Raw genomic sequence first — 15,887 nt, forward strand, 5'->3', positions numbered from 1 at the left:
CTAAAAATCACAATTTGAAAAAAAACTTGTGCTTTTTGACTGAACTATATTGAAAACAGAATTCTCTTTATTTATGATAACCCTAATACAAAAGATTACATTCTGAGAAATCTAAATCAAACGAAAACTATCTGAAAATCCTTCTAAATGGAAAAACGGAAATATTACCTTTTTTTTTGAATTCACTACATTTAACACTAGATTTTTGTTGTTGTTCACTTTTTCACCGCACTTGGTTTATTCAATTGAAATTTTGATTATATAATTTTGGTTATTTTCAAATGATTATTATTTAATTTCATTTGTATCAATATTTGTATTAAAGACTCCAATTTCAATACGATTGGATAATAATGATGATGATGTTGGTGGTGATTGTGATGATTATACACACGAAACGATTTCAATTCGCTAAATGGGGACTTTGTGATTGAAAACGCGCCGCGCACCGTAGCACCGTAGTACCGTACCGACGGCGTGTCACTGGGATTGTGAGAAAGGATCCACGTTTGGTTTGTAGCGAGATGGAAACTGCGACTGGGAGAAATCAACGAAAACGAATTGCATTCGAATGGGAATCGTCGTCACCCACACATAGACACACAGACGCCGTCACACACAAGCACACAAACACTTACTCACACTCGTGCAATCACTAAGGGCGAGAGCGAGAATTATTTTTTTAACCCACCCACACACGGATGGAGGCACCGTTATATACTTGACGAGATGAGCTTCATTTCGGCTCGTCTATATATGTTTGTATGTACGAGTGTGTGTGTGTTTTTTATTTTTTTGGGGTATGAGTATGAGTGTGTGTATGTGTATATGTATATATGAAATGCGCGCGCAAAAATTTTATTGCATTACCTTCGCTTATGAATGACAAATTCGTAATGAAAGGCGAGCCGAATGTGTTTCGTTTCATTTCGTTTCGTTTCGTTTCGTGCGATTGTGCAAAACCAGAAATACGAATACCAAATACGAATGTTTGAATTGCTCACACAGACACACACACACACACACACACATTAACATTGAGAGAAAAGTGGGAGTGGTGTAGGATTGTTGTTTCCGTGCTTGAGCGTGTGTGTGTGTGTGTGCGAGCAGCAACCCCGAAAATACAATGACAAACGTAATAAAAACGACAAACACAAATGAAACACAGAAGTCGAACCAGCAAGGACGTCTGTCTCTGGCACAGGAACTTGCTCTCCCTCTGTCTCACTAACGCTCTCTGTACTCTTTCTCTTTCTCACTCTGTATATCTCTCTCTCACGCTGGAGCGCTCACTCACACTAAGCTGCTGCTACTGATGCTGATGATTTCTGCTGCTTCTGTTACTGCCGCTGCTCGCTGCTTGCTGTCAACGTCGCAGTCGGCGTCATTTGTTTTATTTATTTTTTCATTTCATTTGTGTTTCTTCTTCGTTTTTTTTTTGTTCTCTCTTTGCTTTCTTTTGATTGCTTCAGACGTTTGTACATTTCATTTGCGTTTCAATTTCATTTCGTTTCATTCAGCCCCAGACGCCATCCCTGTTCCACATGTACACACACACTCACACGTTTACAATCGCTTTAGCTGCTGCTCTCTCGCTCACACTTATAAGTTCGGGTCAGGTGGGCTGCAACCAATAAACTTGAGTGAGGAAGAGCATACATATTTGCATAGGTTCTGTGTATGTGTGAGTGTGTGTGTGTCAATGTGTGAGAGGGAGCTCTGCATGGCATCTACTATCTCACTCTCGCTCTTGAATTCGCAGTTATATAAACAAATGACAATTGTTTTGGTATTTCTTCTAGTCTTTTTTTGCCCTTCGTTTTGCGTTTGTTGTAAAGTAAATTAAAATAAATTCGGCAGAGACAAAGAAGGGGGTTGAAATTGTTTGCTGCTCGGGTGGGAGGGATAGGTGGGTGGGTTGTGGAGGACCCTGGAGGGGTCATTGAGTCTGCGCAGCTGCTTTTGCATATATCTTTTCCTTCTTTTTTATCTCTGCATTTCTTCTTCTTCATATTTTGTACTTATTGGAAAAGCATTTTAATTTCAATTAAAAAAGTAAATGACAAACTTTTGGACCACCCCACCCCACCACAGCCTCATGCCATTTCTTCATTGAATTTGACTTTTCTCCTGCAACAGCAAGACAGAATGGGAGAGCAACCGAGAGCGAGAGCGAGTGTCCAAGTGAGATGGCATGAGCTGACGTTTCTTTTCTTTTTTTATGCCCTTTGTGGGTTTGTCACACGATTTTCGTTTCTCATTCGTTTCCCATTTCTTTGCTGCTCGGTTTGTATTTATATTTCTTTGCAATTTTTCTCTTTTTCTGCTTCTTGCTTTATTTTTTTGCCATTTTCTTTTTGTGTGTGTGTGTGTGTGTTTTTGTTTCCTTCAATTCAGAGCAGTCTGGCAATATTATATTTTCATCTCGCTTGCTCTGAAACAGTTTGAATTGCTTTTGGGGCTGGCCTGGGGCGTATTTTTTTCTTCTTTTCTTTTATTTTTGATGCTTATAAATCGGCGGCACCTTTGGCACCTTTTCGATATATGTATACATATACATACATGTGCATAGATGCTTGTGTTTGTCTGTGTGTTTGTCATTTCGGGTGTGCTCCTCTTCTACCATTTGGCATTTCTTTCTATTATTTGTTCGTTTCGTTCTGTGTTTCTTTTGCCATTTCAAGCGTTTTGCTCTGCAACCAATCAGAGAGAGAGACGATTTGTTAAAGCAAAACGATTCCCATATAAAGATGTACATACATATGAAAATACATACATATAAAATATAATACATGTATTTACATCTACATAATGTATTTTTCTTTTCGATTTTTTCATCTCCTTCTGTTATTTCTTTTTGTACTTTTTTGTTTTTTTTTTTTTTTGTTCTTCCTTTTGCGGTGGCTGGAGAGCGAATTTCTCGACATTATCAAATATTTACAGACAATAAATGTGGCTATAGTAATGCTGATTCAGGATGAGACAGATGACAACTTTAAAGCCAATCGGATTCATGATCGATTTTTTCTCCTCTGTCGTCTTAAATCTCGAAAATTGGAATTGGAATTGCTTTGAAATCCTTTCTATATCAAGCCTCAAGGCGATAAAAACCAGCATGGGATCGAAGTTGGTTAAAAAATTACGAATTTATATACAGTGGTGGTCAGCAGGTTAGCCCCTTTTTTTTAAACTTTGAATTTGATTTTCTCGGCTACCAATAAATTTAATATTTTCAGTAATTTATTGGTTATTGTATTTAGATAATGACCCGTAATTATTGTCATGTCAGCTTTTGACGTTTTTTTTACAGTTGCGTTTGAACGAAAAGCGCCCCCCAAATTCTGGTCAATAGTTTAGCCCGGTCTTTCCGAAATCTTTAATATTATAGTTAGACATGTGTATTCTTTGAAGAAGTTGTAGATCTAGGTAATCTAAGATAAAATGCAATGTTCATTTTAGACGCAGTTTTTATTTTGGGGCCCATCGAAATTTCGGGTTTTAGTATGTAATTCTTGAGGTCCCTTGGTTTGACGCCGTTTTACGATACCAATTGAAGCTAAAGTACTTTTTTCTTAGTCGAAGTATGAATGTAAATTGAATTTCCCGTCAAATTATACATGTTTCATAAAAATCCGACATAAATTAGACCGATTTCATCGCCCATACTTTAAAAAAGAAGCAAAATTTCCCATACATGCGTGCAAAGAAAGAGATGGACATAGGCCAGTTTAAAAAATTATTTGTTTACAGTTTACATAATTTAATAGAATTTTATTATGTAAATACTTACTAATATATTCAATACTTTGGTAATTTGAGTTTTCATCGATGCGTGAACGGATACACGGAGGAGTCTGGGGGTTTTGACTTTTTTCACCCCTTTATTTCCCCAACTATCGAGTCTTTGAAGTGGTCATGCAATTATCATAAGTCCTCATAGTGACAAAATAACTTTATTAAAAATAACTAAAATTGCTAAGCCAAAAGCTTTGATTTTTAAATTGGACTTTCTTTGAATAGATTAATAGGGAGACATCTGGAAGAAATTTTAAGTACTTCAATCAAATAAGAAGAGAATTAATAAATTATTCAAAATTTACTTAATTTAGATAGAAGGTCCTGCCCATAAACTGCAAGGAACACTCATTCGTCTCACTCGTTTCAAATCAATTCCATTTTAAGCCAAATTCATTAAATCTGAGACTGAATGTGACAAATGGACATGTTAATGCGGCACTCAAGTTGTATATTAGTAGCGAATCCCTGAGGAGATCTAAAGCATTACATGATCCTTTTTGTATTTTCAACAAATAATAAAGTTATTTAAATTTTTTAAATCTAATTTTCAAAGAAATCACCCTGAAACAAAAAGTCAACAAATTACAATAAATGGCAATTTATTGCTGTATTTGATTCGATATGGCAAGATAGTTATAGATATCATTTAGTTTAATACAAAGGATTTCAGTTATCGGCTTATTAACATATAAGTAAATATATTTATAAATTGGGGTCTGAGTTTACCAAATCAAGTAACCCATTGGCTATCTCTTTAGATACAATCTAAAACGATTTTTGTAGAAGAGTTTTGGCTCGTGTCGTTAAAGTCATTAATTGTATAAAAACGTTTTTATTTAAAATCTAGCGTTGCCAGATCTTTTTCTTACATTTGTGTCTTTGCTTTCATCCAGGTGAATGGTTGGTGTCTTTGCTAAATTGTGATTTCAAGACGAACACCCCTCCTACCACTCTCCGTGTGGTTTGCAACTTTGCTATGCTGTTAATTTACAGGTTTTCAAAACTCATCAACACGAATTTACGGCAAAAAGTTACCGCGAGAAGGCTAAAAACTGAGGCGAAAAAACATATGTTTTGGAAACCCCCCGAAATGATCATTAAATAAATGAAGTTAATTGATATAAAGTTAAAATTAATTTGTTTTTCTAATTTAATCACATGGAAGTGGAAGCCACCAATAGATTCTATAGATTCTGCAAACTATGTCGTCAGTGGGAATCGGATTTTAAATACCGAATTTCCCACTTAAAATTTAAAGCGTTTTTGAATTTGAATAATTGAATTTAATTGGTTGGAGTTGGCATCCTTTTCTCGGACACGAGTCTGGCATTACCGCGTTCTTGCATTTAAATTTAGGGCGTTTTTTTAATCTAAAGGCCAAATTTGCTCACTTAAAATTTAACGCGTTTTTTTGCATTTTAATGCTCTCAAAATTTAGCCGCATTGGTTGGATGACGTACGTCTGCTTCAATTTCTCCGAGTTAACTTTTTCTTTTTTTTCCATTAAGTTGTGCAAAAGGCAAACCACTTGACTACTTTTTCAAAGAAACGTGCGACACGCCACGATTTTAAGCACGCCTTACAGAAAATCATTGGAAAAGAAATAAAATTTTGCTGTTGATATAATATAATTCAATTTAATGGATTATTGCTCTATTATTTTGAAATGAACAAGAAAAGGTGCAACAAGTGCGGCCAAGACTTCGTCCGGCTAAAGCGCCACAGTCAAAGTCGAAGATCGCCAAAAAGTCTGTCTATGATCTGTAACAAGTGCCTAATATCGGAGAAGACTCTGATGGTTCAATACAGGACACCAAGTGCAAAACATGATAAAAAAGCTTTTCCTGCGTCAGTGCAAAAAAAATGTTCCACTTTAGACACTAAGAATATTTTAAATAAGCCCGCTCGTCTCCTCAGTGGAATATTCACACGATAACCCAATTCGATCACACCAAATGGTCTTTCGAAATATAGGCAATAGGCACTTACATATGTGGACAATCTCGAGGGATTAATAACTCAAATAAAAGAGAGAGAAAGGAAGTGGTGATTTTCGTGACCCTTTTGTCCTCCGGGACCCAGATCAGAGGGCAAATTAAAACATCTTCCTCTAACTTTTGTTGCCCTACCGTTTTACATTAATTAAATTTAGGTTAAATATTTACTTAAGCTACTCGGGCCAAAACGCGCTTAAACTACATACATAAATTTGGTATCAGACGAAATCCCACTTAAAACATAATTTTTCTTTTGTCAATTACACAAAAACTACATAATAAATCGCCAAGGCGCAGCTGAGGTGTTGCTCGTGGAATTTTTCTCGTTCGTTTGATACCAAATTTATGTAGTTTGAGGCTGTTTTGGGCCCGAGTAACGTAAGTAAATATTTACCATTTTTTGTTTTCGATACATGTTTTCAAGTGAATGACAAATTATTAGTGTTGCAAAATATCGATAAAAAGTCCGATTGGCCTCGCGGATGGATAGTGAGATAGATGACAAAATTTCGGCGCTGCAAAACGTTTTGAACCTTCGCCCCAAACAGATGGTGGATGGTCGTCAGTGGGAATCGGACTTTAAAAACCGAATTTCCCACTTAAAATTTAAAGCGTTTTTAAATTTAAATACCGAATTTCCGCATTTAAAATTTAAAGCGTTTTTTGCATTTAAAAGCCGAATCTGCTCACTTTAAATTTAAAGCGTTTTTCGCTTTCACTTTATTTAAATATAAAGAAGCTTTACATTTTTTACCGTTTTTTCACATTTGTAGTATACACGTGGAATATAAATAATGAAATATGAAAAATAATTAAATTTTTGTAATTCAATTTTATTAATGTTTTGCTGTGCTCATTACCAGGCCGTTTATTTAAATTAATCACACATAATTATTGTTTCCTCATTTCGAAGAAAACACTTTTTAGTGATTTAGCAATAGGTACCAACTAGTCCAAAATTAAAATGCCAAAGAAAAAAAAAAACCCTTTCAGTCTTATTGTTTTAAGTAATGAGGCCAGTCGCCCTGCCCTGTTTGTTTCCACATCATTTCGATATACTTCAGACAAACGTGTAAATAGAATGCGTCCCTTAAAAAGGCACTCTGCGTTCGCATCACGGGATGGATGCCGCAACATCCATTCCCGTGCAAGTTTTTAAATACTCATTCAGTCGAAGTTGCGAGACTCGCCATAGAGCTGGAAGTATTATTTACCGCCAAAAATGCAATTACGCCTTGATAAACTTTCCATCTAGCCAACAAAGTGGTAGAACCAGCCACTCAAGATGTGAGTCATGATTCATTCTTTTCACTTTGGGTTCAGTATCTCGTAAATTCATCAAAGATTGGGGGAACACATGATCCACTCTCGCCTCTTGTAGTCTTTAGGGAATTAAATTTTCTTCAGTATCTCAATGTTTTCTTATGTATCTCAATGTTTCTTTTGAAAATACTTGTCACCTCCGGTCGCCTCTTTTTCTTCGTCTTGCGTGCACCTGCCAACGTGCTTCCCTCGTCTCTGCAACAATCTTGTTGCGTTGCTGCTTCTTTGCAACTGTGTCTTGCTCTGCTGCTGTTTCTTGTTCCCTACTTGTAACTATATTGTTTGTTTTTTTTTCAATTTTTTAATTTTTTATTTAACTCGGTTTTTGCAATTGGCAGTCGACATAATGTTTTAGTAAATGAGTAAATGAGTGGGAGATGACCACTCCACGTATTGCTGTTCCCGAATCGTCGTATTCCTGTTAATAAAGAAGCCTAAGCTGCAGAAATTACCTTCTAAACCTTTATCTTGCGAATTTGCAAGCGTGGCAATCAGAAACACCTTTTTCGCGTTGCAATTTTCTGAACCAAGGAGGAGTTTTAGTCCTCCAACCCGGAAAAACAAAGGTGCCAATCGGACTTGATCACAACGTGTGAGAAATAAAGAGAGAGGATACTATGTGTTTCATATTTTATTTATGCTGAATTATTTCAACTTTTTCATCGAAAGATATGCGAAAGTGTAGAATTCACATTTTTTCACTGAAAATTTTGAGTGAACAACTAATTCCTAAACGCTATGGCGTTGTTTTACTTGCTGATCATTGGCAATGTAGCCCTATTTACAGCTTTTAGAATGCTTCCCTTACAAAGGCACTCTGCACTCGCATCACGGGAATGATTTTGCATAATCAAATCCCCTGCAAGTGGTCAAAATGAAATTGAGCGAGGTTTCAACCACCTTTGCGTTTTGAGATCCTTTTCTCCTCTATTTCTTAGAGAAGCGGTTACATCTATTCTAAACATGGTATACCATCTATGTAACTTTTAAATACTCATTCAGTCGCAGATAATGCATCCTGATTCTCGTCGCAATCGAGGTTACAAGACTCGCCATAGAGGTGGAAGTATTATTTAAAGCCAAAAAGGCCATTACGCCTTGATAAACTTTCCATCTAGCCAACAAAGTGGTAGAACCAGCCACTCAAGATGTGAGTCATGATTCATTCTTTTCACTTTGGGTGAGTATCTCGCAAATTCATCAACGATTGGGGAAACACATGATCCACTCTCGCCTCTTGTAGTCTTTAGGAAATTAAATTTTCTTCTGTATCTCAATGTTTCCTTTCTCAAGTTCGTCTCGCATCCGGTCGCCTCTTCTTCGTCGCTGATGATTTGTTTAAACCAAAAAAATGCTCAACTGGGAGTGTAGAATTAAAGTGGCAAATGTCTGCATGCAACGTTTATGCAGTATGTATCCCTATTTACACACCTTAAGATGACGGATGATTTTTTACTTAACGGATAATTTTTCCACTGAAAATTTTGTTGATTTTTTCTTTTTTAATTTTTTAACGAAATATATGCACAATCGAAGGGGTCGAATAGAGTTACGAGTCTAAGTTACGAAAATCCAACTATGTTTAGATATCAAGCGCTGTTTTGGATATATATCTTCCTTATTTTCCTCTAGCTTTGATATTTTCTTTCCCCGTTACAGTCATGTCTTGCATGACGGTTTTAACGACATCTCCGTTTTGGAGTTTTCGTTGTTGTCGTTCCTCTCATAACGGACACCCATTAAAAGTACCGAGATTCGCTAACTTTCCTTTCCTCCTGTCAATATTATTTTGCAACTTCTGGTGCCATCTTTATGGCCCAGAGCCCATGAATCCTTCGTAAAGAATAGTGACCCGGACAAATGCTTTGGGACGAAATAATAATAATTCTTATAAATTGTCTTCAAAATGTTGTTTGTTGTTGTTACGGTCGGGCTTAGCGCCCTTAGGGACGTCCAAGTGACGCGGTAATAGCCGCCTAGTTTCTTGATCGACTGAAACATACTGAAATTAAAGCATTATGCAATTACACTGTCAAATTACTCCTCGGGATGGTTAATGGGTCCCAGTCTTTTAAAAAAGGTTTTTTTACAAACTGGCCTCAATCGCCATAAGAAGCCTCTTTCTAAGTCACTATCCAGATCTACTTCTTCTATAACAGGTGGCGGCGACGGTGGTGGCTCCTCATCCTCAAGCCAAGATTTCAAAAATTTTAAAAAAAGCCGAATCCGCACACTTTAAACATAAAGCGATTCTTCGCATTTAAAGTCCGATTTCGCCCACTTTAAATGTAAAGCGTTTTTGGATTTAAATACCCGATTTCCTTACTTATTATTTAGTGTTTTTGATTTTAGGCCCGATTCCTACTCGATCCATCTCCGGGGAACGGTTTATCGTCCTTCTTAGCCGTGAAATACTGCTGCTGTTTCAATATTTGTGGAAGCCGATCTGGGATCGCTGCGAAAATAAAATTAACTTTCCCCTCGTAGCCACCCCGATCAACTTCCTCATTGTACATTTTGTACAAGACTCTATCCGTTGATTTGTATGTCCTCGCACACATATTCGTGAAATGCGCCAAGTCATACAAAATCGGAATTGCTGTCTCCGTAAGGTGGACCTAACGGCTTTGCTAGATCCACCGTTGTCCATGACATAAGCCAAAAGAAGCTCATGGACATTCGCCCTCTTGGCGCATCTGTCTATGTACTCCATGAGGTCTGCAATCATGGTTGCAGAGGCAGCCACCAGACCCGCGAAAACCACTATCAGTTTTGTGGAGGACTGGTCATGGTCCTGGTCCTGGTCCGTCTGTGTTTGAGAAATATTATTGGTTTTGTTAGCAAAGCACAGTAGGGCAAAATTAGCTCAGCCTGATCCTCCTCGCAAATTATATTATAATTTCCGAGCGATCTTTAGCAACATTTGATACATCGAAAATCTCCAGATTGGTTATCTGGGCAAAAGAGTTGTCGGTAATGTTTGCCATTGCTTGGAAAAAAATTGCCGAAAAATCGCTATCGGTTGCTCAATGATTGCTGGAGTGACCGATTAGACAGGGCGTCGTTCCTTCCTTGCCACAAACGAATCCCCTTCCTCTCTATCTCTCACGTGCGCGCAGGAAACGCGCATGTGCGACCCGTTTCGAAGTTCGAAAACAGCGAAGTGCGCTCGTAAAACATTTACCCCTCACGGTGTTCACAAATACATTGACGCATTTTCGCCGGACAGGTTCACTCACACGCATGTAGAGAGGATGCTGTGTGCCGCCAACTTTCAATTCGGTATGGCTCGGGCCCACTTGCTTCATCTGGCTTGGTTTTAAAATATGGGGGTCCAACCTACCATGGGTAATGTCTATTAAATGATTTATAATTCCTGTCTGAATTTTTTCGCATTCATCTACCATGAAACTCAGTTGCCTTACAATCATGAAAAACTGGAAGGATTCTCTATATACGTAATAGCTTTCTTTTAGTTGCGAAAGTTATCATTTATTTCTATTTTCAGTTGAACATCCAGGGACAACAAGGAAATGAAGTGATTGTGATGAATCCCCATGTTGTGCCAACTGGGCAGAACGCACAGTGCGCCAAAGCAGAACAACCGCCGATGGAGGATTTCTTGGCCGAAGCCGAGGTACAACAAACGCCGATGAAGGAGATAGTCCAGCAACACCATCGCATTGAACTGGAGAACATTTTTAAGAAGCTGCACATAGATACAAGGCTACACTGCTGCTTTTGTGGTGCGCTCAGCTTAAAAAAGGGCCGCTTGCAACGCCTATAATTGTGTTGCAAGCGGATCAGAAGTGGAGTGGAACTACTGACATGCCAACGATGTCAAATTTTTAAATCCACGCGAATTCAAGGCATAAAAATCCACCAAAAGAGTCCTGTGAACGCTTTTCAGTACTGCTGATGGCCAAAAATGCAGTACTGAAAGGCGGAAAGGAGATGAACTTCGCGTCGTCCATGGCCAACTGCATTGACCTCCATGGTGTTCCTCTCCACCGAACGCCACAAATAATAAAAACCTGCAAGTACGCCAGAAATGCTGAATTGGGAATTGCCAACTCCGAATTCAGCGAATAAAGGCTGTGTTCGGGTGGTGGGTCATCTCAACTTTACGTCAACTTGAGTCGTAATGATAAATTTAACCATTTTATCAAATTTGAAATGAATTCGAATTATGCGAATTTTTAACCACTTGTCTTTAAAACAAATCAAGTTAATTCTAACTAAGCTGTTCCCATTTTAAAGACTTTAATCAAAAGATAACTCAAAGTTAAGTATTCGCTAAACAAAACTATTTTTTGTTTGATTGTGTTAAATAAGGTAAGGCACCTAAGAAAAATCACTTAATTATTTAATAAATGGTCTGTTATTTAGAATATATTTACTTTCACAAAGTGTAATTTCTTAATTTTGTTTCACAGTTGTATCAATTATTCCGAGAGTTTAACATCCATCGATCTTTAGCAACATTTGACATCCTCCATATGAGTTGGCATCCGTTTCCCGGAAACGAGTCTGGCATTACCGCGTTCTGGCGTTTTTTAAATCTAAAGGCCAAATTTGCTCGCTTAAAATTTAACCCGTTTTTTGCATTTAAAGGTTCTCCAAATTTAGCCGCATTGGGTGGATGACATACATCTGCTTTAATTTCCCCGAGTTAACTTTTTCTTTTTTTCCATTAAACCAGGGGTAGGCACGCATACAATCAAAAATGATACTTTGCATTTGTGTGTGTGACAACAAACTATATATAAAACGTTTTCCTGCTTTACACTAAAATAACTGTTTAGCTAAAATAATTAGATCAAAATGTTCGAAAAAATGTTGAATGCATTATAGTTAGGTCATAAAGGTAATGTAAAACTATTATTTAATGCGTTATAAACAGCTTTAAAGGAATTTGATAGCAAATAACGCATTGCACATTAAATCCAAATTTTCAATAAAGAAAAAATACATTTTTTCAGTTGTCAACAAACAAGTTTTATACCCTTGCAGAGGATATTATAAAATTGGTCAGATGTTGATCAGCATGAGAAGCTGAGTCGATATAGCTGTGTCCGTCCGTCTGTGCAAATCAACTTTACGCCGCTATATTAAGAGCTATCGGGCTGAAATTTTTTCTGTGCTTTTTATTATAAGGGGCAGATCAAGTATGGAAATTATCAGGATCGGACCACTGTATTATATAGCTCTAGAGGAAACATTTTCATAAAAATTGGAGTATCCCCATGAAATTTACTAAATGTCAATCCGATCGGATAAATAGAACACAAGTTACAGTCAATATAAATCGGTTCAAACGCCGGCAGCGCTACATGAACTGTATATGTATACGTGCCGTGCTTTGCTTAGGGAATGATGGAAGAAGAAAAAATTTTACTAAAAAGAGAAATAATGTTTTGTTTGTGTATTGATGAATTGAGTTGCAGGGAAAGAAATTTCGAAAAGTAAAAATATTATTGCCAAGGACTGCAAGGGTATATAAACTTCGGCATAGCCGAAGTTAACTTCTTTCATGTTTTAAGTGTACTTTTGACATGTGGACTAATTTGGACTAAATAATCATTTTTTTCTGACAAGCACCAGTTGAATTGTTTCCGAAGTGCCATTGCCGAACCTGCACGAGCATTTACAGTGTATGTGAGACGGCAGAGCTAGGCCATAGTCCGGGGAATGGGCCATGCCGACCACTGCATTAAACTGTGCCAAAGGTAAACCACTTGACTAGGTTTTCAAAGAAATCTGCGACCCGCCGTGATTTTAAGCACGCCTTACAGAAAATCATTGGAAAAGAAATGAAATTTTGCTGTTGATATAATATAATTCAATTTAATGGATTATTGCTCTATTATTTTGAAATGAACAAGAAAAGGTGCAACAAGTGCGGCCAAGACTTCGTCCGGCTAAAGCGCCACAGTCAAAGTCGAAGATCGCCAAAAAGTCTGTCTATGATCTGTAACAAGTGCCTAATATCGGAGAAGACTCTGATGGTTCAATACAGGACACCAAGTGCAAAACATGATAAAAAAGCTTTTCCTGCGTCAGTGCAAAAAAAATTTTCCACTTTAGACACTAAGAATATTTTAAATAAGCCCGCTCGTCTCCTCCGTGAATTGTTCCCACGATAACCGAAGTCGGTCACACAAAATGGGTATAATATACTAAGGAGTGGACGGGCACACTCTTTCGAAATATAGGCAATAGGCACGTACATATGTGGAACAAATAAAAGAGAGAGAAAGGAAGTGGTGATTTTCGTGACCCTTTTGTCCTCCGGGACCCAGATCAGAGGGCAAATTAAAACATCTTCCTCTAACTTTTGTTGCCCTACCGTTTTACATTAATTAAATTTAGGTTAAATATTTACTTAAGCTACTCGGGCCAAAACGCGCTTAAACTACATACATAAATTTGGTATCAGACGAAATCCCACTTAAAACATAATTTTTCTTTTGTCAATTACACAAAAACTACATAATAAATCGCCAAGGCGCAGCTGAGGTGTTGCTCGTGGAATTTTTCTCGTTCGTTTGATACCAAATTTATGTAGTTTGAGGCTGTTTTGGGCCCGAGTAACGTAAGTAAATATTTACCATTTTTTGTTTTCGATACATGTTTTCAAGTGAATGACAAATTATTAGTGTTGCAAAATATCGATAAAAAGTCCGATTGGCCTCGCGGATGGATAGTGAGATAGATGACAAAATTTCGGCGCTGCAAAACGTTTTGAACCTTCGCCCCAAACAGATGGTGGATGGTCGTCAGTGGGAATCGGACTTTAAAAACCGAATTTCCCACTTAAAATTTAAAGCGTTTTTAAATTTAAATACCGAATTTCCGCATTTAAAATTTAAAGCGTTTTTTGCATTTAAAAGCCGAATCTGCTCACTTTAAATTTAAAGCGTTTTTCGCTTTCACTTTATTTAAATATAAAGAAGCTTTACATTTTTTACCGTTTTTTCACATTTGTAGTATACACGTGGAATATAAATAATGAAATATGAAAAATAATTAAATTTTTGTAATTCAATTTTATTAATGTTTTGCTGTGCTCATTACCAGGCCGTTTATTTAAATTAATCACACATAATTATTGTTTCCTCATTTCGAAGAAAACACTTTTTAGTGATTTAGCAATAGGTACCAACTAGTCCAAAATTAAAATGCCAAAGAAAAAAAAAACCCTTTCAGTCTTATTGTTTTAAGTAATGAGGCCAGTCGCCCTGCCCTGTTTGTTTCCACATCATTTCGATATACTTCAGACAAACGTGTAAATAGAATGCGTCCCTTAAAAAGGCACTCTGCGTTCGCATCACGGGATGGATGCCGCAACATCCATTCCCGTGCAAGTTTTTAAATACTCATTCAGTCGAAGTTGCGAGACTCGCCATAGAGCTGGAAGTATTATTTACCGCCAAAAATGCAATTACGCCTTGATAAACTTTCCATCTAGCCAACAAAGTGGTAGAACCAGCCACTCAAGATGTGAGTCATGATTCATTCTTTTCACTTTGGGTTCAGTATCTCGTAAATTCATCAAAGATTGGGGGAACACATGATCCACTCTCGCCTCTTGTAGTCTTTAGGGAATTAAATTTTCTTCAGTATCTCAATGTTTTCTTATGTATCTCAATGTTTCTTTTGAAAATACTTGTCACCTCCGGTCGCCTCTTTTTCTTCGTCTTGCGTGCACCTGCCAACGTGCTTCCCTCGTCTCTGCAACAATCTTGTTGCGTTGCTGCTTCTTTGCAACTGTGTCTTGCTCTGCTGCTGTTTCTTGTTCCCTACTTGTAACTATATTGTTTGTTTTTTTTCAATTTTTTAATTTTTTATTTAACTCGGATTTTTGCAATTGGCAGTCGACATAATGTTTTAGTAAATGAGTAAATGAGTGGGAGATGACCACTCCACGTATTGCTGTTCCCGAATCGTCGTATTCCTGTTAATAAAGAAGCCTAAGCTGCAGAAATTACCTTCTAAACCTTTATCTTGCGAATTTGCAAGCGTGGCAATCAGAAACACCTTTTTCGCGTTGCAATTTTCTGAACCAAGGAGGAGTTTTAGTCCTCCAACCCGGAAAAACAAAGGTGCCAATCGGACTTGATCACAACGTGTGAGAAATAAAGAGAGAGGATACTATGTGTTTCATATTTTATTTATGCTGAATTATTTCAACTTTTTCATCGAAAGATATGCGAAAGTGTAGAATTCACATTTTTTCACTGAAAATTTTGAGTGAACAACTAATTCCTAAACGCTATGGCGTTGTTTTACTTGCTGATCATTGGCAATGTAGCCCTATTTACAGCTTTTAGAATGCTTCCCTTACAAAGGCACTCTGCACTCGCATCACGGGAATGATTTTGCATAATCAAATCCCCTGCAAGTGGTCAAAATGAAATTGAGCGAGGTTTCAACCACCTTTGCGTTTTGAGATCCTTTTCTCCTCTATTTCTTAGAGAAGCGGTTACATCTATTCTAAACATGGTATACCATCTATGTAACTTTTAAATACTCATTCAGTCGCAGATAATGCATCCTGATTCTCGTCGCAATCGAGGTTACAAGACTCGCCATAGAGGTGGAAGTATTATTTAAAGCCAAAAAGGCCATTACGCCTTGATAAACTTTCCATCTAGCCAACAAAGTGGTAGAACCAGCCACTCAAGATGTGAGTCATGATTCATTCTTTTCACTTTGGGTGAGTATCTCGCAAATTCATCAACGATTGGGGAAACACATGATCCACTC

This window comes from Drosophila willistoni, assembly GCF_018902025.1.
Source record: "Drosophila willistoni isolate 14030-0811.24 chromosome 2R unlocalized genomic scaffold, UCI_dwil_1.1 Seg167, whole genome shotgun sequence".
Lineage (NCBI taxonomy): Eukaryota > Metazoa > Arthropoda > Insecta > Diptera > Drosophilidae > Drosophila > Drosophila willistoni.